This window comes from Schistocerca nitens, chromosome 5 (genome assembly GCF_023898315.1).
Source record: "Schistocerca nitens isolate TAMUIC-IGC-003100 chromosome 5, iqSchNite1.1, whole genome shotgun sequence".
Taxonomy (NCBI): domain Eukaryota; kingdom Metazoa; phylum Arthropoda; class Insecta; order Orthoptera; family Acrididae; genus Schistocerca; species Schistocerca nitens.
In genome coordinates this window covers 611,735,806-611,762,207 of record NC_064618.1, presented here as the reverse complement: position 1 = coordinate 611,762,207, position 26,402 = coordinate 611,735,806, and the positions used below count along the sequence as shown (strand labels likewise).

Genomic DNA, 26,402 nt, shown 5'->3' with positions numbered 1-26,402 from the left:
AGCGTCAAACGAAAAAACTACACAGAATGAAACTCGTCTAGCTTGAAGGGGGAAACCAGATGGCGCTATGGTTGGCCCACTAGATGCTGCCATAGGCCAAACGGCTACAACTGGTGTTTTTTTTTTTTTTTTTAATAGGTACCCCCATTTTTTATTACATATTCATGTAGTACATAAAGAAATATGAATGTTTTAGTTGGACCACTTTTTTGCTTTGTGATAGATGGTGCTGTAATAGTCACAAACATATGGCTCACAATTTTAGATGAACAGTTGATAACACATAGGTTTTTTAAATTAAAATACAGAATGTAGGTATGTTTGAACATTTTATTTCGGTTGTTCCAATGTGATACATGTACCTTTGTGAACTTATCATTTCTGAGAATGCATGCTGTTACAGCATGATTAGCTGTAAATACCACATTAATGCAATAAATGCTCAAATGATGTCCGTCAGCCTCAATGCATTTGGCAATACATGTAATGACGTTCCTCTCAACAACGAGTAGTTCACCTTCCGTAATGTTTGCACATGCATTCACAATGCGCTGACGCATGTTGTCAGGCATTGTCGGTGGATCACGATAGCAAATATCCTTCAACTTTCCCCACAGAAAGAACTCCGGGGACGTCAGATCCAGTGAAGGTGAGGGCCACGGTATGTTGTGCTTCAACGACCAATCCACCTGTCATGAAATATGCTATTCAATACCACTTCAACCGCACATGAGCTATGTGCCGCACATACATCATGTTGGAAGTACATCGCCATTCTGTCATGCAGTGAAACATCTTGTAGTAACATTGGTAGAACATTACGTAGGAAATCAGCATACATTGCACCATTTAGATTGCCATCGATAAAATGGGGGCCAATTATCCTTCCTCCCATAATGCCGCACCATACATTAACCTGCCATGGTCGCTGATGTTCCACTTGTCGCAGCCATCGTGGGTTTTCCGTTGGCCAATAGTGCATATTATGCTCGTTTATGTTACCGCTGTTGGTGAATGACGCTTCATTGCTAAATAGAATGCGTGCAAAAAATTTGTCATCGTCCCGTAATTTCTCCAGTGCCCAGTGACAGAACTGAACACGACGTTCAAAGTCGACGCCATGCAGTTCCTTGTGCATAGAAATACGGTACGGGTGCATTCGATGCTGATGTAGTATTCTCAACACCAACTTTTTTGAGATTCCCGATTCTCGCGCAATTTGTCTGCTACTGATGTGCGGATTAGCCGCAACAGCAGCGAAAACACCTACTTGGGCATCATCATTTATTGCAGGTCGTGGTTGATGTTTCACATGTGGCTGGCTGAACACTTCCTGTTTCCTTAAATAACATAACTATCCGGCAAATGGTCCGTACACTTGGATGATGATGTCCAGGATACTGGGCAGCATACATAGCACACGCCCATTGGGCATTTTGATCACAATAGCCATACATGAACATGATATCGACCTTTTCCGCAATTGGTAAACGGTCCATTTTAACATGGGTAATGTCTCACGAAGCAAATACCGTTCACACTGGCGGAATGTTACGTGATACCACGTACTTACACGCTTGTGACTATTACAGCGCCATCCATCACAAAGCGAAAAAAGTGGTCCAACTAAAACATTCATATTTCTTTACGTTCTACACGAATAAGTAATAATAAATGGGAGTTCCTATTTAAAAAAACACAGTTGATATCCGTTTGACCTATCGCAGCGCCATTTAGCGGGCCAACCATAGCACCATCTGGTTTGTCCCTTCAAGCTAGACGAGTTTCGTTCTTTGTAGTTTTTTCGTTTGATGCTTATTTCGTGAGATATTTGGCCAGGTCACTATCAATGGACCACCCTGTATATTTTTGCTATTATTGAAAAATAATAGAAATAATTATAACTAGGACTTAATCTTAGTATATTCAGAAAACAATATTATTATTACTACTATTTGCTACGGCAAACTAAATTGCTAACACAATTCAGGCTTTAGTGAGTATTTATGAAACTACACCACCTTTATTATTAGCGAGTAACAAAATGTTAATATCTACATTACTGCAGTCAATTTATTTTAATCTACAAACAGATAATACTTAATTTTTAGTAACTGTTTTCATTAATGGTTGAGATGATGATGATAACGATATAGTGATGTGGGCGCAGAAAAGCCTAAAAGCTTAGGATGGAGTCCAGACACTACACAAAATTTTGAAAGTTTGACCACACTCACCTCGTTATCAGCTGAATTATAGGGCAGAACCCCAGCTAAATTTGCTTTATCACAAAATAAAAGATACTCATTTATAATGTGGCCAACAGAGGAGGAAACCATGTGTTATAGTACAGTACCCAATCCTTAGGCAGGTTAGAGCCACTTCATACCAACAGAGTGACTGGCATGAAAAACATCACAGCCTGATAGCTGGCTTTGTCATCCACAGCTTACTGTCCCTCCCTTCAGCCACTGCTCCTCCAAGAGTTGCATACATTGCCAACTCACCAGTGAAGCAACAACGTGCAGCGGAATACCACACTGTTTCATGTCATGTTCCCTGCAGACCTCCTTGGCAGCTTTGTCTATTTGTTCATTTAACCAAATTCCCACATGCCCTGGTACCCAGCAGAATGACACCCGCTTCCCACAGTGCTATAGGATGTGCAGTTGATAATGTATTACCTGAACCATTTTCTCTGCTGGCTATAAGTGCTGCAATAATGGTACTGTACTATGGGAACTGGAGCAAATGAGAAACTGTTTGCTTTGAAGACACCTCATCTGCCGCAGTGCTTCCAGGATCACACAGAGCTCTGCAGTAATTACAATATATTCACGGGAGAGGTGAATCCTGAAGACCAGGTTGGGGAACACTACTGAACAGGCAGAGGATTCCCTTTGTTTAGGTCCATCAGTGAACACAGCTTTAAAACTGTGATGCCTACTAAAATGTTAAAAGCAGATACTGAAATGTAAAATTGCAACCCTTATATTTTGTCAAGTCTAAAATAATTCTGAGTTTCTGTAAGGGCCAAGGTGGACATTTTCTCATTGGTGTAAAACTTAAAAATCAGCCACATCCATCTCTAAAATGCAATCCTTTGCATGAATTCATTGCTTGTTGCATTTATGAAAAAGTCTTTCCAATGGTGGCTGAGCAACTGTATGGTATGCACATGTATTTTGCACATCCATCATTTTAAAGGCTTGTCACACCATGGGGAGTCATTGCTTGATGTGAAGCAGCAGATCACTAGCCTCAAGACTTCGTACAGGATTTGTTCTAAACACTTCATTGGCCAGTGAATTGCTGCATGGCACGCCTAGTCCAACATTTTTAAATAAGATGGCTGTGCAGACCCATACACCCATAACCACATCAAGATTGCATGAACACCCTGTACACCTCGAGCAGACAAGTTCGGCCTGCTCCTCATCAAATGCAACAAAGACATTTTCAAAAACTGGGTGCTTTTTAGGGACTGTCTTTTCAGGTCTAGAAGATGAGGCAACCTTGCAAATTTAGAAGTAAATATGAAGCCCACAAACCTCACTGTGTCTTTAAAATTAAGAGGGGTGTCCCTCCACCTCAACTCAGGAAAGTTTAAAACAAAATGAGAATGGCTAGAAAGAACATACATAGACTGCTCAGCAGAGAAATTAAAATCCCTCTTCTCTGTCCATTCCTCCGACCACTGAATACCCACTTGCAACTGACAAGTTGTTGTTGCAAGGCTTGAGAAGTAAGAAAAGCCAGAGAAGTCATCGGCAAACAGAAAACACTGGACAAGATGTTAACTACCAACATGATACTGTTAATAGCTGTGAAAAAGACAGTCACACTTAGAACAATATCTTGAGGCACACTGTTCTCCTGCTCAATGTTATCAGAGAGGTTGTCACCAACTCAATACCTAATTTAGCTTGCTGAGAGGAAGGACTACATAAAGATGGGAAGACATCCTTGAAAACCCCCATTCATGGTATTCCCCACAATGATAACATTTTTCCAAGTAGTATGATAGGAATTTTAGATGTCAAAAAATATACCTGTTAAGCGATGTCAGCACTGGAGAGCCTTCCAGGAGGGCCAGGTTATCAAAGGTGGAACACTGAAAACAACTAAGGAGCTGCCCAGAGTCTAACATTCAGACAATGCAGCATGTGAGCACCCATTCCAAAGTCTTAACCATGCTGCTAATGAGGGCACACTATGGTAACTACTCAGGTATGGACAGTTCTTCCTAGGTTTTAAAAGTGAAATGAAAATTGCTTCACATCATGAATCAGGAAAGTGTCCTGACTCCCAAATGAGGTTAAAAGGGCAAGGAGGAAATGTTTGTTTTGCCCTGTGAGGTGCTGCAACATACTATAATGGATCCTATTGTGCCAGGTGACTTGTGACGAGCTGCAGGCAATGCAGAATCCAACTTCCACATGGAGAACAGGCAGTTGTATTCTTCAGCACTGCACGCTGCAGCAGAAATGAATTCCACATTTTGAGCCATTACTGAATTGGGTGTAGGATGGGGTGGGGGGTGGGGGGTGGGGGGAGGGGGCGAGGGGGAGGGGGGGGGAGAGTCCACTCAATAAAGTACTGACATTCAACACTGGTCTTTGCAATTAGCTCCAAATGCATAGGGCTGGAAAACATTCACATTTCATTCTTGGTTTCAAGAACAATGAAACGGGGATTTAATCACAAAAGAATTTCACTGGTACTTGATTTTTGCGTATATGTCCCATAATTAACCCAAAAACAATTCTGCTATAGAGTTTTTACAGAAGGGCAAATGGTTAACACTGAAGTAAACATTATTTTGCTATCCTCAGAGCAATAGCATAGCTGAAAATGTTCAAATGGTAATGGTGTTAGGGCATTCTGGCGGAAGAGTGGGATGAAAAGTTGAAAGATAGGATTTAATGTCTTAGAATCATTAAAGCAATTTGGAACGCACTCATGTCGAATATGAATCCAACGTCTCTCAAACGTCTCAACCATTATACTATATTGTTTGGTGTGAAGGGTGAGAAAAATGTTAGATGCAACCTTACAAATTATTATTTGTCCAAAAACAAGTGAGATAAATCAGGAACTGCACCAAACCCCAACTGTATGGCAACAGAACATCTTTTAATGGCTGGTAGCAACCACTCAAAAACATTACAAATAGCTGCTCCCTAGTCCTCATGTAACAAACGATAGAACTATTGCTGAATTTGTTACATGAATTCCAAATTTTCTCAGAGTGCAAGGAGTGAAGTTATTTGTCACCTTGAACTGATATTATGGTTTGCTACAGCACATACAGGACCAGCCTTAGGTATGTGTAACCTGTGCAGCCACAAGGGTCCCACGCTTCTAGGGGGCCTGGGCAAGGAATCAGAAGGGAACTTTAAAACATCAACTGAAATTTTGGTATTATAGATAAATTGAAAAAATAAAGTAAGGTGTTTCTGAAACAACTTTTAATTTTAATATGAATACAATATAATTGAATTATATACCCACTGTCACATGACTACATAGCTACTGGTATACTTCACAGAAAACTATTGCTGTATCGGAGTCATGGGATCCAAGGACTATGATAGGGATGCAAGATTGTAATATTAAAATATATCCAAGTCATTATCTCTCAGCTTCCCTCCAAGCTCTTGCAACTCACTGTTGTGGTTAACAATCAAGCATTATGTTCATCAATCAGCGGGTGACTGTCACAGAATAATTCGTTCGTTGGCATGAGTTCTAGTATAAGTTTCCAGTTCACACCGTTTTGTGTGTTGTGTGTGCATTCTGTGTTAAGATATAGTGTTTTTCCTGTGCTGTGAAGTTTAAAGTGCTGACAGGGAAATGTATTATGTGAAGGTCAGATTTAGGAAATATAATTCAGGTACTCTAAAGAACAAGAAAAGGCTACATCATGAACGATTTTTGAACTCACAAAAGGCACTTTCGAAAAGTTTCTTTGACCACCATCTTCACTAATTAAGAATAAAACTGTATTTTGCTTGGAAATGGTGATGGCATTAGCAGTAGCCACACATCATTTAGTGCTTTAGATATAAATGTAAATGAAGTATTGGAACGCACACCTCCTGCTATCCCACATTCCAGTAGGCTGTGAAATAATCACAAATCCAGACCCGGGTACTTGACCTAATAATGTTAACATCGTCCATGATAGATGAAACTGTGCAGAAAGATCCTATTAAAATTGTAAATTCTGATTGTCCTTTATATGAAAACAGAAGAAAATTTTCAACTCATATTTACTTAAGAACTTTGCCCAATGGAGAAATAAGGGATGGAAAATGGTTTGTGTATTCAACATTTACCGACAACGATTTTGTTATTGCTGTAAACTTTTCGGATTTTGTTCATACAACCTGTCGAGTGATTGGTTCATTAAGGAAAATGGCATCATGAGCATGGACAATCATTTAACCACATAATATGTACAAAAAATGAACAGAATGTGAGGTGCAGCTGGAAGAAAAAAGTCGTATTGATTGAATTAACCTTGAACTACTAGAAAAACATAAAGAACACTGGTGTCCGGTCCTAAAGAGAATTATACTCGCCATCAGAGAGATGGCGCAGTGTGATATGGCCTGAAGAGGAACCAGTGACAAACCGTATCAAGATAATAATGGTAATTTTCAGGGTTCGACTGACATGATAGGAGAATCTGACCCAGTTTTACAGGAACATTTAAAGTCGGTAAAAATCTATGAAAATATTTTTTTGTCATCAGTTAAATGTACTCCTGATACAAGCCGCAATGCACAAATGACAATGATTGTTGGGTTTGTAAACTTAAAACGAAGAGACTGCAGAAGAACGCTTTCTCGACTTTCTGAATGTCCCTTCAACAGGAAACCCTTTTGTTGAAACTAGATCAACTAAGGCTCAATATTCACAATTGTTGAGGCCAAAGTTATGATACTGGTGCAAATATGAAAGGTCACTAAAGTGATGTTCAAGCCTGAATCCTAAAGTGTGATCCAAGAGCATTTTATATGTCATGTGCTCTGCAGAGTCTTAATCTTGTGGTATCAGGTGTGACTACATGCACAGCAAAAGTAGTCACACTTTTTGGTATAATTCAAAGAATATACATTGCTTTTGGTGCAGCCACTTAGAGATGGGAGATCTTACTGTGCAACCCTAACAGTGAAGAGACTTTCAGGTACTAATGAGGCAAATAGGTTGGAGAGTGTCAAAGCTACGAGGTACTAGGCAAGAGATGTAAAAGATGGCCTCCTTCAGATGAGCAATAGCACTGTTGAACTGAAAACAAAGAGTGAAGCATACTCGCTTTCTGTGAACAAATTAGAAAACTTCCGAATTTATTGTAGGTGTTGTCATATGGTGTCAGTTTCTCTTTATCATTAACACAGCAAGTACAGCACTTCAAGCAGAAAATGTGGATGTAAAAGTAGCAACTAAATCCCTCAAAAGTTTAGTGAAGTTTATTGAGAATTTCCATCAAGAAGGTTTCGTTAATGCACAGATAAGTGCAAAAAATATACCTGAAAGTTTACTGACTGAGTCAAAATTTCAAGAAAATAGAACTGAGAAGAAGATAAAGCAATTTGATTATGGAAGTGATGACATGGTTTGTAGGGCCCAATTTCCAGAGGAGAAATACAAAACTGAGTTTTTACTACCCTGTAGCTGATACAGAATTGAAAAGTTTGAAAGAAATGTTTGGGCAACTGACTACATAATCTGAGATAACCAGCTTCTTGTGTTCTCCAGAAAGCTTCAGACACATATAGGGTGAAGAACTGAAAATGCTTTGTAGAAAAACTTGAGGACGAGTTAAATGCAAAAATAAATGGTGTATGTTCATAAAACATTGTTGCTCCTCAACTTTTGACAGAAATCGAAGTGTTCAGAGAAATTGTGCCCAAGGATATGAAAACTCAAGTGCTAATATTGAATACTTAAATGAAATTGTAAACCCATTTCCCAACATTTGTATTGCCTACATAATTTTGCCAACCATGCCAGTGATCATCACCTCAGCTGAAAGAAGCTTTTCACATCTGCAGCTGATCAAGAATTATTTCAGGAGCAGCAAATAGCAAGAATGCCTGTCTTCTCTTGTCATGTTCTCAGTAGAACATGATGTGGTTTAAAAACTGAATTTTGAAGATACTGTTGATGAATTTGTTCATCAAAATGCAAGGAAAAGATATTTTGTGTAAAGTGTGAAAAGCAGAAAACCCTTAGTGAAGTGGGCTACTCCAACCTGATAAAAATAAAATAAATCAAAAAATTCCCTGAGAATACCAAATATGGGGAGGAAAATGGTGTCATACGAAGCTCCTTATAAATTAATGGTGATAAGGGTGGGGGCAAGGGGGGGGGGGAGGGAGGGGGCAGTACCACAATAACAACTTTTCTTTCCTCTCAGCTGGCATACACTAGAACAAGCAATAGCTTCACAGACGTTTTTTTTTTAATTTTTAAACTTCAATAATTTAAATGGAATAATATTCATATAACTTTATACAATAATATACTTTGAAATATTAAGCATTTTAAAATTTTTCCTCCTCGGGGACACCGTCTTAACATAGCACTGTCCGTGCGGGTGAGGTGGTTTGCGAGCTCTGGATCTGGAGGGCTATGCCGGCAGCAGCTTTGCTATCAGCCGGACAGGCTGAAGGGGAGCAGCCAGACAAAGTGTGTTCCACAACGGCCTATTGCTCCCCCTTTCCTATCCTAAACCTGTTCTCAACATGTCCTTTTCCTGTCATTTCCTGTTACATGTATAAGACTTGAATAGCAGTGACAGCGGAGAAAGAGTCTTTTGGAACGATGAAGCTGGCAGAAGAGGCACCTTTTCTCTTTGGGTACAAAAAGAGTACACGTAGTGACTGTACCTCAGAGGGCTGTTTACAGCCCGCGTCTACGGCATAGTGAGTGGCTGATTTTAGGCTGGGCACTCTATTGCCTATGTGGAAACTAATGGGAAACTATCACATTACATTCCCAAGCAGTACATGGTATGTCTCTCCATGTGAAAGATTCCGGAGTTAAAACTTTCTCTCATTCGGATCTCCGGGAGGGGAACACATTGAGAGAAGCCATATTTGAAAGGAAGAAAGGCACAATGAAGGAAGCAAAGATAAGGATTGGAACATGGGATGTGAGACACTATTGCAAGCAGAAAAGCTAGAGAATGCAAAACAGGAGATGAAAAGGAACAGATTAGATGCCCTTGGTTTGAGTGAAATGAGACAGGGAGAGAATGGGGAGAGAGAAAATGGAGATTATAAGCTCTTTTACTTAGGGGAAATCAAGAGTGGTGAAAATAGAGTAGGAATTTTGATAGGACAAAAGTTGAAAAATAAGGTAATAAAGGTACAATACATTGATGGAGGATTGATGATGATACGACTGAAGGGTAGTTCAAAAGATTTGGTGTTAATACAGGGTATATATGCCAACCAGCCAGCACAGAGATGAGGAAGTGGAAGAATATTATGAGAAAATATAAGAACTCATTGAGAAATAAAACAGAAAAGCTGCATTATCATCATGGGGGACTGGAATGCAGTAGTGGGCGAAAGAAGAGATGAAGATACAGTAGGTTTCTTTTTTGTGGAGTTTTAGGGCGCAAAACATCTAAGGTCATAAGTGCCCAGTAAAGAACCAGGGAATGCTGGGACTGCGAGGGGAAAAAACCATTACGAGGTCCTATACAAAATGGAAGAAAAAAACAAATGTAAAACATTAAAACGTTACGGAAGAGTAACTAAATGACGTCGACAAGAAACCGGAGTCACCAGGCAGAAATCAAATCTCTTTTGCCGTTTTACTGCTTTTTAAAAAACTTAAAACGCGAGCCACAGCTCGCACGTCATCTGCTACAATGTACGGCAAAGCGGGCGGCAGCCCGACCCTGAGACATAAGCGGCTAAAATAGGGGCAGAGGATCAGGAAATGTCTGACTGTTAATGGCTGGCTACAGAAAGGACAACTGGGTGCCGGGTCGCCACTCAACAAGTGGCGGTGACTAAAGTGGCAGTGCCCTATTCACAACCAAGCTAACATTACTTCCTCACGGCGAGACGGCCGGGAGGAAGTCAACCAGGCTGTTTGGAGAAGTTTCACTTCTCTGAGTTTGCTCCCATGAAGGGAGCACCAATGGTAATGTGATACACTGATAGAGAAAAGTACAAATATCTTGTGAGGGAGCAGAGTAAGAGGCGGGCCGACCGAGATGGACGGCGGCCTTGGCTGCAGTATCATCAGCGTCATTCCCAGGCAAACCAACATGGCCAGGAACCCACATGAACATCACTTGGGCTCCCCCACCCGGGATCAAATGGAGGTAGTCCTGGATCCGTCAAATGATGGGGTGGACTGGATCAGGATCATTTAGACTCAGAGCAAATCACACAGTGAGCGAGCTGGTGCCTACGAACGTAGTGAACAGCCTGATAGAGGGCAAAAAGTTCTGCTGTAAAAACTGTGCACTGGTTGAGAAGCCAGTATTGAAACTTATCAGCCCCGACGACAAAACCACAGCCAACACTATGGGCGGACTTCGAACCATCAGTGTAGAAGAATATGCTATCGGCAAGTTGTGAGCAAAGTTCGAGAAATTTGCAGCGATAGGTCAGCTCGGGAGTCGAATCCTTCAGGAATGAGCTGAGGTCAAAATGAACACAAACCTGTGTCTGAAGCCAAGGTGGTGAAGGGCTCTCCCCCATTCAGAAAGTGGCAGGCAGTGTGACCTGCAGCTGCTGAAGCAGGTAACAAAAGCAGACGCTGGGAGGCCGCAGAGAAGAAACGTACATCTCATACTGGCGGTCAAGAATGTCATCAAAAAAAGGGTCAAAGGTTGGGTGGCCTGGCATGGAAGAAAGCCGACACGCACACCTACTGAGTAGGATGTTGCGCCAGTATGACAGTGGTAGTTCACCGGCTTCTGCGTAGAGACTCTCAACAGGGCTGGTATGAAAGGCACCAGTGGCGAGACGGATACCCAAATGTTGTATTGTATTTAGACGGCGTAAGATAGAAGGCCGTGCACAGAAGTAGAAAATGCATCCATAATCCAACTTGGAGCAGATAAGAGATCGATAGAGGCGGAGGAGGACAGTCTGGTCAGCCACCCAAGAGGTACCACTGAATACATAAAGGACACTGAGGGACCAAGTGCAGCATGCCGCAAGGTAGGACACATGGAGTGACCAACTGAGTTTCCTATCAAACGTAGGCCCTAAGAACTTTGTTGCATCCAAGAACGGGAGAGCATTTTGGCCCAGTCACAAGAGCAGTGGAAGAAATGCCTTGTACCGCCAGAAGTCGATGCAAACGGATTTGATAACAGAAAAGCGGAAACCATTTGTGACACTCATCAAATAGAGACAGTCCAGACAACGCTGACAACAGCTTTGTAGGAGACACGTCTGCTGGGAGCTGCAATAAATAGCAAAGTCGTTCACGAAAAGAGAGCCGGAAATGCCAGCTGGAAAGCAGTCCATAATGGGGTTGATGGCTATGGCGAAGAGGACGACACTCAGTACAGAGCCCTGAGGCACCCCATTCTCCTTTGAAAATGTGTGGTATAAGGAGGAACCCACACGCATCCAGAAAACTCGGTCTGTTAAAAATTCCCAGATGAAAGTGGGAAGACGACCGCGGAGGCCCTATGTGTGCATAGTATGTAGAATGTCTGTCCGCCAACAGGTGTCATAGGCTTTCTCCAAATCAAAGAAAACGGCCACTGTTCGTTGCTTCTGCAGAAAATTGTTCATGATGAATGTTGACAGCGTGACAAGATGATCAACCGTGAAGGTGCGCTTTCAGAACCCACACTGAACATTAGTGAGAAGATGATGTGACTCCAGCCACCACACTAATCGACCATTGGCCATGTGTTTCATCACCTTACAAACGCTGCTGGTAAGGGAAACTGGACGATAGCTGGAAGGAAGAGATTTATCTTTACCAGGATTAGGTAGGGGAAAAGTAGTAGCTTCACGCCAGAGCATGGGAAATACACCAACAGTCCAAATATGGTTGTACGTATTGAGGAGAATGCATTTTCCCACAGGAAGAAGATTCTGCAGTATGAGGACGTAGATTGTATCAGGCCCAGGAGCAGAAAACCTGGTTGAGGAGAGAGCACGCTCGAGCTCCCTCATAGTAAAAAGAGTATTGTAGCATTCTCGATTCAAAGAGAGAAAAGAGATTGCACGAGCCTCCTCCGCCTGTTTCCGAGGAAGGAAGGTAGGATGGTAGTGGGTGGAGCTTGAAACCTCCGCAAAGTACTGACCCAAAGCGTTGGAAATATCAACAGGGTCGACTATAACGTTTCCTGCCACAGTCAGACTAGAAATCGGGGAGTGGGTGGTAGTCTCAGAAATCCGGTGCAGGCCACCACAAATGACAGAAGACGGAGTAAATCTATTAAATGGGCTGGTGAAGGAAACACAGCATGCTTTCGTGCTTTCCTTAATAGTGCGATGGCACTGCGCACATAGTTGCTTGTAGTGGATGCAGTTTGTTAACGTAGGATGACGGCGAAAAACATGAAGCGCATGTCGTCAGGCACAAATCGCACTGCCGCACTCCACAGTCCACCAAGGGACTGGGACCCGATGGGGAGAAGTAGTAGTACGAGGGATAGAGGATTCGGCAGCCAACAGAATAACGTCCACAAGGTGCTCGACCTGATCATCGCAGCTGGGAAACGGTCGGTTGTCAAAGACTGTCAAGGAGGAATATAGCCTTCAGTCAGCAAGAGAGAATTTCCAATGAGCGAGCCGCTGCAGCGGGGTACGATTGCATAGGTGAGTCACACATGGGAAGTGGTCACTCGGGTAAATATCGGAAAGAGCACACCACTCGAGACGTCAAGCGAGCTGGGCAGACCAGATCGAGAGGTCTAAGTGGGAATAAGTGTGCGTGGAATCAGAGAGAAATGTGGCTTTGCCAGTGTTAAGGCACACGAGACTAAGATGATTAAGAAGATCTGCCAAAAGAGAACCTCTCGGGCAGGCGACAGGCGAGCCCCAAAGAGGATGATGGGCATTGGTGTCACCGAGGAGCAGAAAGGGTGTAGGAAGCTGAGCAATAAGCTGCATCAGGTCCGCTCTAGTGATGGTGGAAGACAAAGGGATATAGATGGTGCAGAGGGAAAAGTTAATTTGGGAAGGAAAATATGGGCAGAAACTGCTTGCAGGTGGGTGTGCAAGGCGATAGGGTGATGACAAACATCATCTCGTAGAAGCACCATGACCCCACCTTGAGCAGGAATCCCTGCCATAAGGGGAAGGTCCATTCGTAGCGAAGCAAAATGGGAAAGAACAAAATGGTCTTGAGGACGTAGCTTGGTTTCTTGGAGACAGACTACAAGCGGACATTGCGGTCGCAGGAGTAGCTGGAGGTCCGCTCTGTTAGAACAAAGGCCACAGATATTCCATTGTAAAAGGGCCATACAATTTAGGAACACCAGAGAATGGAGAAGAAACACTCACCTCATCAGCCGCTTAGGGCGAGCCGTCGAGGGAGGACGGCCACTAGAATCCGCAGTTGGAGGATCTTCGTCCATCAACTCAGCAGGATCGATGGAACTTGCCCGGTGTCGGTCAGTCGAAAGGGACTGACGAGTCGAAGAGGGCCAACGAGTCGGAGAGGGGGAAGACTGTTTGCCTTTGGATGATTGTTTTGGCTTTTGGCAGAAGAGCAAGACGGCCGCGAACTCGGGGTACGCAAGAAATCTTCCTGGGACTATTCCTTTTTGAACTGATGGTTCGCTGGCTGCATTGCAACCATCTTTGCCGGTGAGGGCGAAGAATGGGTAGCAGAATCTACAGCCCGGATACGAAGTGTCAGCTTGAAGGAGAGGCGACTTTGCCAACATTGAACTGAACTGCAAGTAGCAAGTTTGCGTAGCCATGTTTTTCATGGGACGGGGAGAGTCTAACATGGTGCTGTAGCTTCCAGACGAATGGGGGGTGGGGGTGGGGGGTGAGATACAGTAGTAAAATTTGGATTAGGAATAAGAAATGAGAGAGGTGAATGACTAATTAGATTCTGTAAAGAAAATTCATTAGCAGTGGTTTACACATTATTTGAACACCACAAAAGGAAATGTTACACATGGATATCAAATCTGAATGGGAAATATATCATTTGGACTACATCCTGATATAAAAAAAAGGTTTAGGAACTGTTTGAAGAATGCCGAAGCTTATCCAGGAGCAGATATAAATTCAGACCACAACCTAATAGTGGGAGAAATACAAGTGAAGTTGAAAAAGGTCTGGAGAGGTAAATCAAAAGAAAGACTAAACATAGAAAGACTCAAAGAGCTAAGAAGGCATCATATTTGGAAAACAGATTTATGAAAAAATGGTAAAGTGGTAGTGTTGATGAAAGGTTAATGACAAATGGATAAAAATGAGGGAAGGACTCATGGATTCTGCCAAAGAAGTACTAGGAGTTAGAGTATCCCAAAGTACCAGGAAAGAATGGATAACTGAAAACATGTTGCAAAGGTTGGAAAAGCGAAGAAAGTGGAAAAACGTAGAAACTGAAGAAGGAAAAAAGATTTACAGGAAGCTGAATAATGAATTAAGAAGAGAAACTGAAGAAGCAAGGGGAAAACGGATGAAACAGAAATGTGATGAAACAGAAAATGGAGAAAGATGGAAAGTACGCAATATTGTATAGACTGGCTAGTGAGATAGTTTTTGAATGTAAAAGAAAGAGGAATAACATGGAAATAGAAAGAGTGGATGGCACTCTAGCAGAAGAACCACAGGTGTTTTGAACAGATGGCAAGAATATATTGAATGCCTGTGTAAGGGGGATGAAATACAAAGCGAAATTAAGGTTGAAGTGGAGCAATTTGTGCTGGAAGATGGAAAGGGCCTTACCATCTTGGAAGCAGATGTGGAAAAGGCACGGAAGGAGATGTAGAATAGGAAGGCATGTGGAATTGATGATTTGCCAGCAGGACTATTGAAGAATCTGGGAAACAAGGTAAGAAAAGAAATAGTCTACCCCTGTAATGAGATATATGATGAAGGGGAATGGCCTGAGGACTTCCTTGCACCAGTTATTATACCAGTAGAGAAAAAGAGAAACACTAAAAAATGTGATGAGCACAGGGCCATCAGTCTAATTTCTCATGCAGCTAAGGTGTTGCTGAGAGTGTTGAACAGAAGGCTATATGGCAAGCTGGATAGAGGGATTGCAGAGGAGCAGTTCGGATTTGGAAGAGGAAAAGGAACAAGAGACACTATTGGCCTGTTAAGAACTATAGGGGAAAGATATATGGAGAAAGGTAGAGAAATCTTTGCTGTTTTTATAGATTTAGAAAAGGATTTTGACATAGTTCAGTGGAATAAGCTGATGGATATTTTGAAGAGGAAAGTAGTAGATTGGAAAGAGAGATGCCTAATATACACTCCTGGAAATGGAAAAAAGAACACATTGACACCGGTGTGTCAGACCCACCATACTTGCTCCGGACACTGCGAGAGGGCTGTACAAGCAATGATCACACGCACGGCACAGCGGACACACCAGGACCCGCGGTGTTGGCCGTCGAATGGCGCTAGCTGCGCAGCATTTGTGCACCGCCGCCGTCAGTGTCAGCCAGTTTGCCGTGGCATACGGAGCTCCATCGCAGTCTTTAACACTGGTAGCATGCCACGACAGCATGGACGTGAACCGTATGTGCAGTTGACGGACTTTGAGCGAGGGCGTATAGTGGGCATGCGGGAGGCCGGGTGGACGTACCGCCGAATTGCTCAACACGTGGGGCGTGAGGTCTCCACAGTACATCGATGTTGTCGCCAGTGGTCGGCGGAAGGTGCACGTGCCCGTCGACCTGGGACCGGACCGCAGCGACGCACGGATGCACGCCAAGACCGTAGGATCCTACGCAGTGCCGTAGGGGACCGCACCGCCACTTCCCAGCAAATTAGGGACACTGTTGCTCCTGGGGTATCGGCGAGGACTATTCGCAACCGTCTCCATGAAGCTGGGCTACGGTCCCGCACACCGTTAGGCCGTCTTCCGCTCACGCCCCAACATCGTGCAGCCCGCCTCCAGTGGTGTCGCGACAGGCGTGAATGGAGGGACGAATGGAGACGTGTCGTCTTCAGCGATGAGAGTCGCTTCTGCCTTGGTGCCAATGATGGTCGTATGCGTGTTTGGCGCCGTGCAGGTGAGCGCCACAATCAGGACTGCATACGACCGAGGCACACAGGGCCAACACCCGGCATCATGGTGTGGGGAGCGATCTCCTACACTGGCCGTACACCACTGGTGATCGTCGAGGGGACACTGAATAGTGCACGGTACATGCAAACCGCCATCGAACCCATCGTTCTACCATTCCTAGACCGGCAAGGGAACTTGCTGTTCCAACAGGACAATGCACGTCCGCATGTATCCCGTGCCACCCAACGTGCTCTAGAAGGTGTAAGTCAACTACCCTGGCCAGCAAGATCTCCGGATCTGTCCCTCATTGAGCATGTTTGGGACTGGATGAAGCGTCGTCTCACGCGGTCTGCACGTCCAGCACGAACGCTGGTCCAACTGAGGCGCCAGGTGGAAATGGCATGGCAAGCCGTTCCACAGGACTACATCCAGCATCTCTACGATCGTGTCCATGGGAGAATAGCAGCCTGCATTGCTACGAAAGGTGGATATACACTGTACTAGTGCCGACATTGTGCATGCTCTGTTGCCTGTGTCTATGTGCCTGTGGTTCTGTCAGTGTGATCATGTGATGTATCTGACCCCAGGAATGTGTCAATAAAGTTTCCCCTTCCTGGGACAATGCATTCACGGTGTTCTTATTTCAATTTCCAGGAGTGTAGAATCTATATTTACACCAGAAAGTAAGGATAAGGATTGGAAATGGAATGTCAGAAGGAAGCAGCATTGGATGAGGTGTTAGACAAGGTTGTTGCCTCTCACCACTGTTGTTTAAAGCATACCTTGAAGAGATGATTGCTAAAGGCTTAGATGGGAAAAGAGGGATATGTATTGGTGGAAAGAGAATAGAATGTATAAGATTTGCTGATGATATGGTATTAATGGCAGAAAGATCTGAATGGAGCTTGTGTGGAATATGGGATGCAAATAAACACAGCAAAAACAAAGAGTATGGTCATCAGTACAAGACACAGACTGTCCAATATTAAAATAGGACAAGCTACCATTAGCCAAGTAAGTGCATTTAAATATCTTGGAAGTACAATAACTGAAGACTTGAGATGTCACCAGGAGGTGAAAACTCAAACCACCATAGCAAAGGAGGCACTCAACAGAAAGAGAAGACTGTTATGTGGCAAATTAGATAAAAGTTTAAGGAAAACGCTTGGCAAATATTTTGTCTGGAGTGTGACATGATATGGGTCAGAAACATGGATACTGAGACGAGAGGATGAAAAAAGGTTAGAATCATTTGAGATGTGGATGTGGAGGAGGGTGGCAAGGATAAGCTGGATGGAAAGAGTGAGTAATGAAAGAGTATTGGAAAGGTTTGGTGAGAGAAGATGTCTGCTGAAGATTATAAGAGAAAGGAGAAAGAACTGGTTGGGACATTCATTGAGAAGGGAGTGCTTGATAGCAGATGCTTTGGAAGGACTGGTTTGTGGGAGAAGGCAGAGAGGAAGAAGGAGATACAAGATGATAGACAACATAAAAGGAAGAGGAAATTATGCGGACCTGAAGAGGATGGCAAAAGACTGGACAGCCCGGAGAACTACAATGTGAAAACCTGCCTTTTGGCAGTACGCTAATGATGATGATTAAAATTTGTGACTTTTATAAGTCAATAAAATTAAATTTCAGTACAAGGTTAAAAACACAGAATTCCCTGATTTTCCACATTAAATGTGATTCCCTGAAAATTCCAGGTTTACCGGAATAATCGCCACCCTCCTTAGTGTCCATAACTGACAAATCATTTAATATAGAGCAAATGAAGTAATGAATACATATAATATCACAATATCTGTGAATCTTATTTGCATTTGAATTACACAATTCCCACAGGTTAATTACTTTTTATTATTAACATTTTATTAACTACCATACCTATTAAGATTCCTTCTCCCATGAACTATTTTACTATCACAATATGTCTGTTACAGTAATAGTCTCTTGAAATATTGGTAGTAAGTCAAGGACGAAACTTACAATTTTTTTAAACTGAATTGTTACGAATATAGCTTAACACAGTGATGCAAAATACATGGGTCAATTGAGGTGTCCGATCCCATCCATCTGTATTGACCCGTGACATAAGGGTGTTGTTGTGTGTGACATCACGAAGGTGCAGAGTTTAGTTTATGAGTGTGTTCTTTTTGTAGATGTCATTTTGTTGCAGTCAGTGGTTAGCGTGTTATGTGGTGTATTGGGTTCATTTTGGTGTTGTTGCTTGATCTGTTCAGGTGTTGTTTGTGACTGGTCGTCAACAGAAACTGGTTTCAGTGAGTTAAGAATTAAGTTTTTGTTGTGCCTATGTTACTGTAGTGCTGTTTGCTGTATGTTGTGTTATGAGTTGTTCAGTTTAATTTCTGGCTGGATGGATAAATATAATAGTTCTCGTTTGCGGGCAGAAATGGCGGATGATATGATGTCCCTGATAAAATTCTTACAATTATTTGGGCTGTTGGCTGAAGTGATGAAGTGCGGCGTGTGTCGGCAGAACATGTGGTTGGCCAGAGTTCTGGCGACTCGGATCACGGACTGCTACATGTGGCGGTGCTGTAGGGTCAACTTATGGCCCTCCATAAGGCGTAGTTACTGGTTCAACAGGTCTAGGTTGGGCATGTGAGAGATAGTGTTGATGACGTATTATTTTTGTTATGGATCCTCCCATAGTTTTTGTACACATGAGACTGGTGTTAGTGAGAGGACAGTTTATGACTGGTTTTAATTTTGTAGGGAAGTTTTTTCTGAATATATTAAGTACAGGGGTAAGTTGGGTGTGCCTGGGGTGGTTGTGCAGGTTGACGAGTCGCAGTTTGGGAAGAGAAAGTATGAGAGGGGCAAGTTGGTTGGTTTTGGGGAAAGAGACCAGACAGCGTGGTCATCGGTCTCATCGGATTAGGGAAGGATGGGGAAGGAAGTCGGCCATGCCCTTTCAGAGGAACCATCCCGGCATTTGCCTGGAGTGATTTAGGGAAATCACGGAAAACCTAAATCAGGATGGCCGGACGCGGGATTGAACCGTTGTCCTCCCGAATGCGAGTCCAGTGTCTAACCACTGCGCCACCTCGCTCGGTAGAGGGGCAAGTCTCTGGTTGGTTTACGGGTGTGAGGGGCTGTTGTATCTGGGGGTGGTTTTTCATAGTGTGTTTTTAGGGTTTTGGAGGGGCGCATGAAAAGTGAATTGGTGGGATTTATTGAGGAGGGTAGCACAATAGTTTCCGATGCTTTTTCATCTTATAGGTGGTTGGGCCAGAGGGGGTATGATCATTTAGTTGTTAACCATAGTTTAGAATTCAAGATTTATGAGACTGGGGCATGTACAAATACAATAGAGGGGGTTGGGGAGGGGGGCGGTTAAGTCAGTTATTGGGAGGGGGAAGAGGCATTCTTCTAACCTTCAGTGTGATTTAGATGAGTAAGGTTGGCGGAAGAGCGTCCCTGGAGACTATTGCATTTTTCACTTTTTTTAAGGGCTATTAGTAAAATGTATAGGCCGAAGGTGATTGGTTAAGGATGTGTTGTGAGGGGGGGGGGGGGGTGCTGTGGCTCAGGCGGGAGTTGTTGGTAATGTTTGTGGAGGTAGGTGGGTGGGGGATGGTGGTTGTGTTATGATTATGTTGTGGAGGTTCTGTTTTGTTGCAGTTGCTTTTGAGTTGTAGTGTGTGATTAAGATCTATTTATTTTTTGCTTTTTCTTTGTCGATGGATCTTTGATTTTGGGGGGAGGGTGGAGGTTGGGTTGGGAGTAGGAGAGGTTGGTAGGTTGTGGGTGGGTTGGGAGGTTTTTTTTTTTTTTTTTAAAAAAAAAAAAAAGGCTGTGGCTGATTGTGGTGTCTGACCTCATGTGTAGAGCCAGAACTCTTTTGTGGTAAGAAGTCGCTTTTTGGGTTGTATTTTTCTTGTGTTATGATGGTTGGTGGGGTATTTCCGTGTTCTTTGGTTGGTGGTATTTACTGCATGTGTTGGTGGTTGATGTTTTGGTATTGGCAGTTAAGAGTTGATTTACATATCTTTGGGGAAGTACTTGATTTAAATTTTATTGGTATCATTAGTTGTTTTTGAGCTTTATAGGTAATGGGGAGTGTCTGACTTCAATATGTTCTCGTAGCTATGTGTGTGTTGGTATCGTGAACTGCATAGGTGAAGGGAAGTGACAGATTCCATTGAACTGTCGTAGCTATGTGTGTTTTGGTATTGTGAGCTGCTGTTGACCTATATAGATCAAGGGAAGTGTATATAGTGCTTCTGTACAGATTTCACAAACCTGTAGTTTTACGCAGGGTATAATACAAAGGTAAAGCCACACTTCTAAGAGACATAACTCACAGAAAAAAAAAAAAAAAACTAAGCTGTGGTACATACATGCATCCTTAGGCATTTTATTTCCATGTTGGAACTATTTCCTCCTTTAGCAGTGTTACATGTGTCATTCTAGCATTGTATTGAATTCCGGAGATACAGATGCAACCCTGGAGCATAGACACACGGTTCTGCGGCATTCCACAAGGGTTTGATATACAAGAACTTTCAAATGTCCATATGTGGACAAATCTAATGGGACATAGGTCCAAAAAATACGGAGGCCAGGGAACTGGTCACCTCTTCCTATTCACCTGTCTCTATGTATGAAAGAGTTTTATGTGATATGTTCTGTTTCCTCATTTAATCATAATCCATTGTAGATGCCTCATACCAAAAAAAAACTGTGCCCACTAGTTGGAAAGACGCACAGGTCACCAGTATCCTTCACATATAATTGTTGTAGAATCTTAAAATATATTCTGAACTTAAACACAATGAAGTTCCTCAAACAGAATGACCACCTCCATGCCAACCAGCATGGATTCCGAAAATATCGACCATGTGAAACTTCACTAGCACTTTTCTCATATGACATTTTGAAAATTGGAGTGAGGGTGACAGGTAGATGTAATATTTCTTGATTTCTGAGAAGCATTTGAATCAGTACAACACCTACACTTATTACCAAAAGTATTTGTGACTGGACTGAAAATTTCTTGGTAGGGAGAACGCAGCAGGATATCTTGGAAGTGTGTCATCGGCAGATAAAGAAATAACTTTGGATGGGCCTCAGGGAAGTGTGTTGGAACCCTTGCTATTCATATTCTACACTAATTACCCTGCAGACAATATTACTAGCCACCTCGGTTTTTATTTCTTTTTTAAAAAGGATGATACAGCTATGCATAATGAAGTATTCTCTCAAAATGCTGCACAATTACCCACTCAGATCTTAATAAGGTTTCAACGAGGTGGAAACACTGGCAACTTGCTTTAAATACTCAGAAATGTAAACTTGTGCACTACACACAAAGAAAAAAATAAATGTAGTACCTATGACTACAGTATTAATGACTCTCTACTGGAATTAGTCAACTCACACAAATGTTTGGATACAACAATTTATAGGTGTACGAAATAGAATGGACACATACAGTAAGTTGTAAGTAAATCAGCTGACAGAATTTAGTTCACTGTTAAACCGTTAGGGAAATGCAATCAGCCTACAAAGAGAAATGCTCACAAGACGTTGTGGGACCCACAAGCGTGTGGGACCATTACAGAATAAGACTAACACAAGATATTGAATGTATAAACAGAAGGGCAGCAAAAATTGTCACATATTTGTTTGCTGCATGGAAAAGCATCACAAAGGTGCTGAAAGAAGTGAACTGTCAGAAACTTCCAAATAGATGCATACTATCCTGAGAAAGCCTGCTAACAAAGTTCAAGGAATGACCTTAAATGATGAATCTAGGCATATACTACAAACTTCTATATGTGTCATTCCCATAGGGAGCATGTGGATAACGTTAGATTAATTACAGCACTTACATTAGTGTTTCCCTCAAGCTTAGTAAGCGAAGGGAATGAAAAGGAGCACTAATAATTGATACAGTGGGAAGTACCCTCAAGCAAGCATTTCACTTACTGTTCTGCAACTGAAAATTCCCTATATAAAGGGTGAATCACAAAGAAATGAGTTCTACTTTTATGGAGAAATGTTTTTCTTTTATTCTTGGGTTACAGCGTCATCAAAACAGAAGATGTTGTGGATGGTGTCATTTACTTTGAACAGTTGGTGTTGTGTGCATAAATAACTGATTATATCTGAAAACAAAGATGATGTGACTTACCAAACGAAAGCACTGGCAGGTCAATAGACACACAAAAACACAAACATACACACAAAACTCGAGCTTTGAAACTTGATTTCTGAAACTGTTTGCCTTTACAAATGTCTGCTTGTGTCTGTGTATGTGTGGATGGAGATATGTGCGCGTGCGCGCGAGTGTATACCTGTCCTTTTTTCCCGCTAAGGTAAGTCTTTCTGCTCCCGGGATTGGAAAGACTCCTTGCCCTCTCCCTTAAAACCCACATCCTTTCGTCTTTCCCTCTCCTTCCCTTTAATGAAGCAACCGTTGGTTGCGAAAGCTTGAATTTTGTGTGTATGTTTGTGTTTGTTTGTGTGTCTATCTACCTGCCAGCACTTTCGTTTGGTAAGTCACATCATCTTTGTTTTTAGATATATTTTTCCTACGTGGAATGTTTCCCTCTATTACATAAATAACTGATTAAATACATGAGTACAACATGATACCACATCTCTTAACTCTTCCAGACACTGCCAAAACATGAAGTATTTAAGCAAGATGGCTTCACTACATAAGACCGACTGTGAGTTAGGAACCATAGGGAGTAGTGATGGCAAACACAGTTGTCATTCACCTCTGATGTGTACTTGCATAGCTTCGATGGCAAGACTCAGAAAAAATGCACTTACAATGTACCACAGCATTTCTGTAGGGTGCTGCTGAAGATAAAGTTTCATATGATGAGTGAACACAACAAATCAAGAGTCAGATATGAATAACCATGCACACTTGTAATTTCCTATGATTCGTTAGGAAGTCAGCTGGTATTCTGTTTCACTCAAAACAATTTAAGCTCAGCTGTTAGGTCCAACCCTAGCCATAGCCTTGTAAATCATGACACATTCAGAAAAATGAGAAAAATATTTGTAGCAACAAAGATTATAAATGTCATTGCTGCTGATTTCAGTCACAGCAATTTAAGCTGTGCCATTCCGTTACACCTAACAGCCACTTCCGAAATCATGACATATCCGGGAAAACAGAGCATAATATTTGTAACAACCCTGATTATAAGATCTAGAAACTTTCATTGGATACCATATAATATCAACTAATTGGCTACAACCAATGATGAATTGCCAACAGCAGCATGCAACAGAAGAGCCATGGTATACCATAAGTGCACTACAGGTAGGGCAGGACTCTGCCCAAATAAGACAAACATATTTTGTTCAAGTGCCAGTACAGCACAAAGATTCATTTAGTTACGTAGGTTTGCTTCTTCACAGGCTATGAAACGTACACTGCTGTTACCACTTTTAAGAAATAACGCATTTCTAGAATGTTTTGCAGAACATTACTATTACAACAAATTCATGAAATAAGTTGTCCAATATCACAGACGGCATTTGTCTCAACTCATGACCTTTATGAATACGAATAATTCCAGAGTTTCCTTAACAGACATCAAACAATATAAACTGTATATTAAGGATGGATTATCACTTTAAAAAATTTTACAAACCACTAAGTTCGTACATACAGCAGAACTCATACAATACAAGCATATAGAAGAGACGTCCTTTTAAATTAACACGTTGCCTGTAGTGTGGCTAACAGCAGCCACAGCAGGTGGCTCTGCTATCCTGCTGACGGCCTTGTGGCAGTCAATGGCCATGCGGTTCTAGGCGCTACAGTCTGGAATCGAGCGACCGCTACGGTCGCAGGTTCGAATCCTGCCTTGGACATGGATGTGTGTGATGTCCTTAGGTTAGTTACGTTTAATTAGTTCTAAATTCTAGGTGACTGATGACCTCAGAAGTTAAGTCGCATAGTGCTCAGAGCCATTTTTGAGCAGTCAATGTGTTAAATATATTTTAACATTCAAAGTTGTCAATATTTGTAAATTCTACTACTGTCTTGAGTGTTGTGTAATTTACAAGGTCTAAATGATAGAAAGACTGGTAATTATTAATGTTTGCCAAAACTAATTTTCAAAAAGCTGCTTTGAGAATGACCAACTAACTCAGTTAAATGGCGAACAAATGAAAATAACAAACTCCTTAGGAGAGTACTTCTTACAAGAGGAAAAACATCCTTCGATGCTCTGAATTCTAAAAGTACACCTGATGCCTTACATAATTCTTTGATGTTCCAGATTCTAAAATAACACCGGATGCCTTACATAGTTCTCCCAGTAATTATGGCTTGTCAAGATTACAGCTAGAAGCAAAATGATTTCCAGTTCCCAAATGCAGGCCACTTTATGGTATGTACAACACAAAAAGACAAGATTCCTTTACCAAAAAACCGCTTTTTCTGATCGTAACGTTAGGGAGACTGAGAAGATTATCTTAATGTATGTCCTACAAAAATACACTTGCTCCAGCAAATACAACTATTAGATCTTTGTTTTGTTGACCAGGAACTTTACTCAACAGGACGAAAAACTTTTATTACACAAATATTATTTGCAAAAAACACAGAATTTACAATGACACTTCCAGTGATATACATGCAGGTCAGTTTCTACTGTCGTTTAAAATTTCTGTAACATTTACGAATGAAGTAAGGAATTGGAAATTAAGAAAACAAAATATAACAACAATAAAAAGTGCAATGGCATGATGGCTGTGGACTACATGTTTACATTAAAAGCAACTGACACCTGACAGTTAAATTAAGAATTTTATGAAAGCTGTTTGGAGAAATGACTAGTACAATCTATTAATATGATATGAAAGGCATATTTCTGTCTGATTCTACACATGCTTAACCTATGACAGCACAGACTACACATAAAGTTAATAACTGCGAGGTCACAAATATTAAAAAAGAAAATTTAACAACTTTGTTGATACAGTAATTTCATCATCAGCATGCACCCATGCTAGCAAGGAAAAAGAGTATCCTATTTATAATGTAACACGTTATTGATGGATGTCTATTAATAAACAGCCCAACACGCCAACAACAAATAATAAAAAGAACCTGAAATAAACATTTGAAAATGCATAACTAAAGAACATGTAATAACAAGTGATATTAAATCTTGCAACAATGCTTCTAATGATACACAATGGGCTGAAGTATCTAGGGGGCTAAATCAAAAGAGCGACCGAGTACTGCAATGTAAGGGAGAACAGCAACCCCTAGGGGATTTACCTCCAGGCAACTTGGAACAGCAGAAAATTGAACGTTACGGCATATACGCTGCAAATAAATCAGGTATTCGCGAGGCCTAGCTTATTAAAATTATTTTTCGCGTTAGTATTAATTTTACTTTTGCGTTTGCACTTCGTAAATACTGACTATAATACGGTAACTGCTACTAACACGTACATTTAAACACCTGCAACTTTCTCGTTCACATTTATCCACTATGATTTCCTAAAATGTTCGTTTGCTCTACTGTTTATTGTTTTTCAGTTTTAAGAGGCACAAATATGTCCGTCGTCTGTAAATGATAGCATAAAACTGCTTAGGCAATCGAACATCTACTGTCCGTCTGAAGGTACATGAGCCTTTGTGCAGTATGACTTCAAGCGTTATTTCAACGCGTTGTAGCAAAAAGGTGCGCGAAAGTTACACCGAAAACTTGACAAACTTCAGACACAGCTGTTTATAAACACTGAACAAATGAAAGTTCAAACTATAGCCGGTCTAGACAAGGAGGTTAGAATATTCATTATTGAAATCTCCTTGGGGCCAGACATAGATTAATAATATCTCTGGAGTGAGCATTGAGATCTGCGCATCTGGTCAACATTACTCTGCGGGTGTCACGTGATCTCAGGAAGACGCGGTTTTTTTGTGCTTGCGACTTAGGTCGAAACATCTAATATTACAGGTATTTGTTGCGTTTTCACCATTCGTTTGTTCGGAACAGCAATAGACAATTATTGTATTTGCTGCAGGTGCAAAGAGAAATACATGGACGGAGAAAAGTTGGAGTTGTATGCATACGTTAATGTACCGATAGCTACTGTGCTGTTTTGGTTGCATTTTGAATAAATATTATACTCTATTATTATGTGTGCAAAATTTGTAGGATTGTTGAGCAAAGTTTTTG

The 26,402-nt window shown here is 41.8% G+C and overlaps 1 protein-coding gene across 1 annotated transcript in view; it reads right to left on the bottom strand.

Annotated features, from left to right (window-relative positions):
- Window positions 1–26,049, bottom strand: part of LOC126260612 (uncharacterized) — a 469,680-nt gene extending 443,631 nt beyond the window's left edge. The window contains exon 1 of the mRNA XM_049957948.1: window positions 25,673–26,049. The gene's annotated coding sequence lies outside the window, so the exon portion shown is untranslated. The remainder of the gene's footprint in view (window positions 1–25,672) is intronic.
- Between the last annotated feature and the right edge of the window lie 353 nt (window positions 26,050–26,402).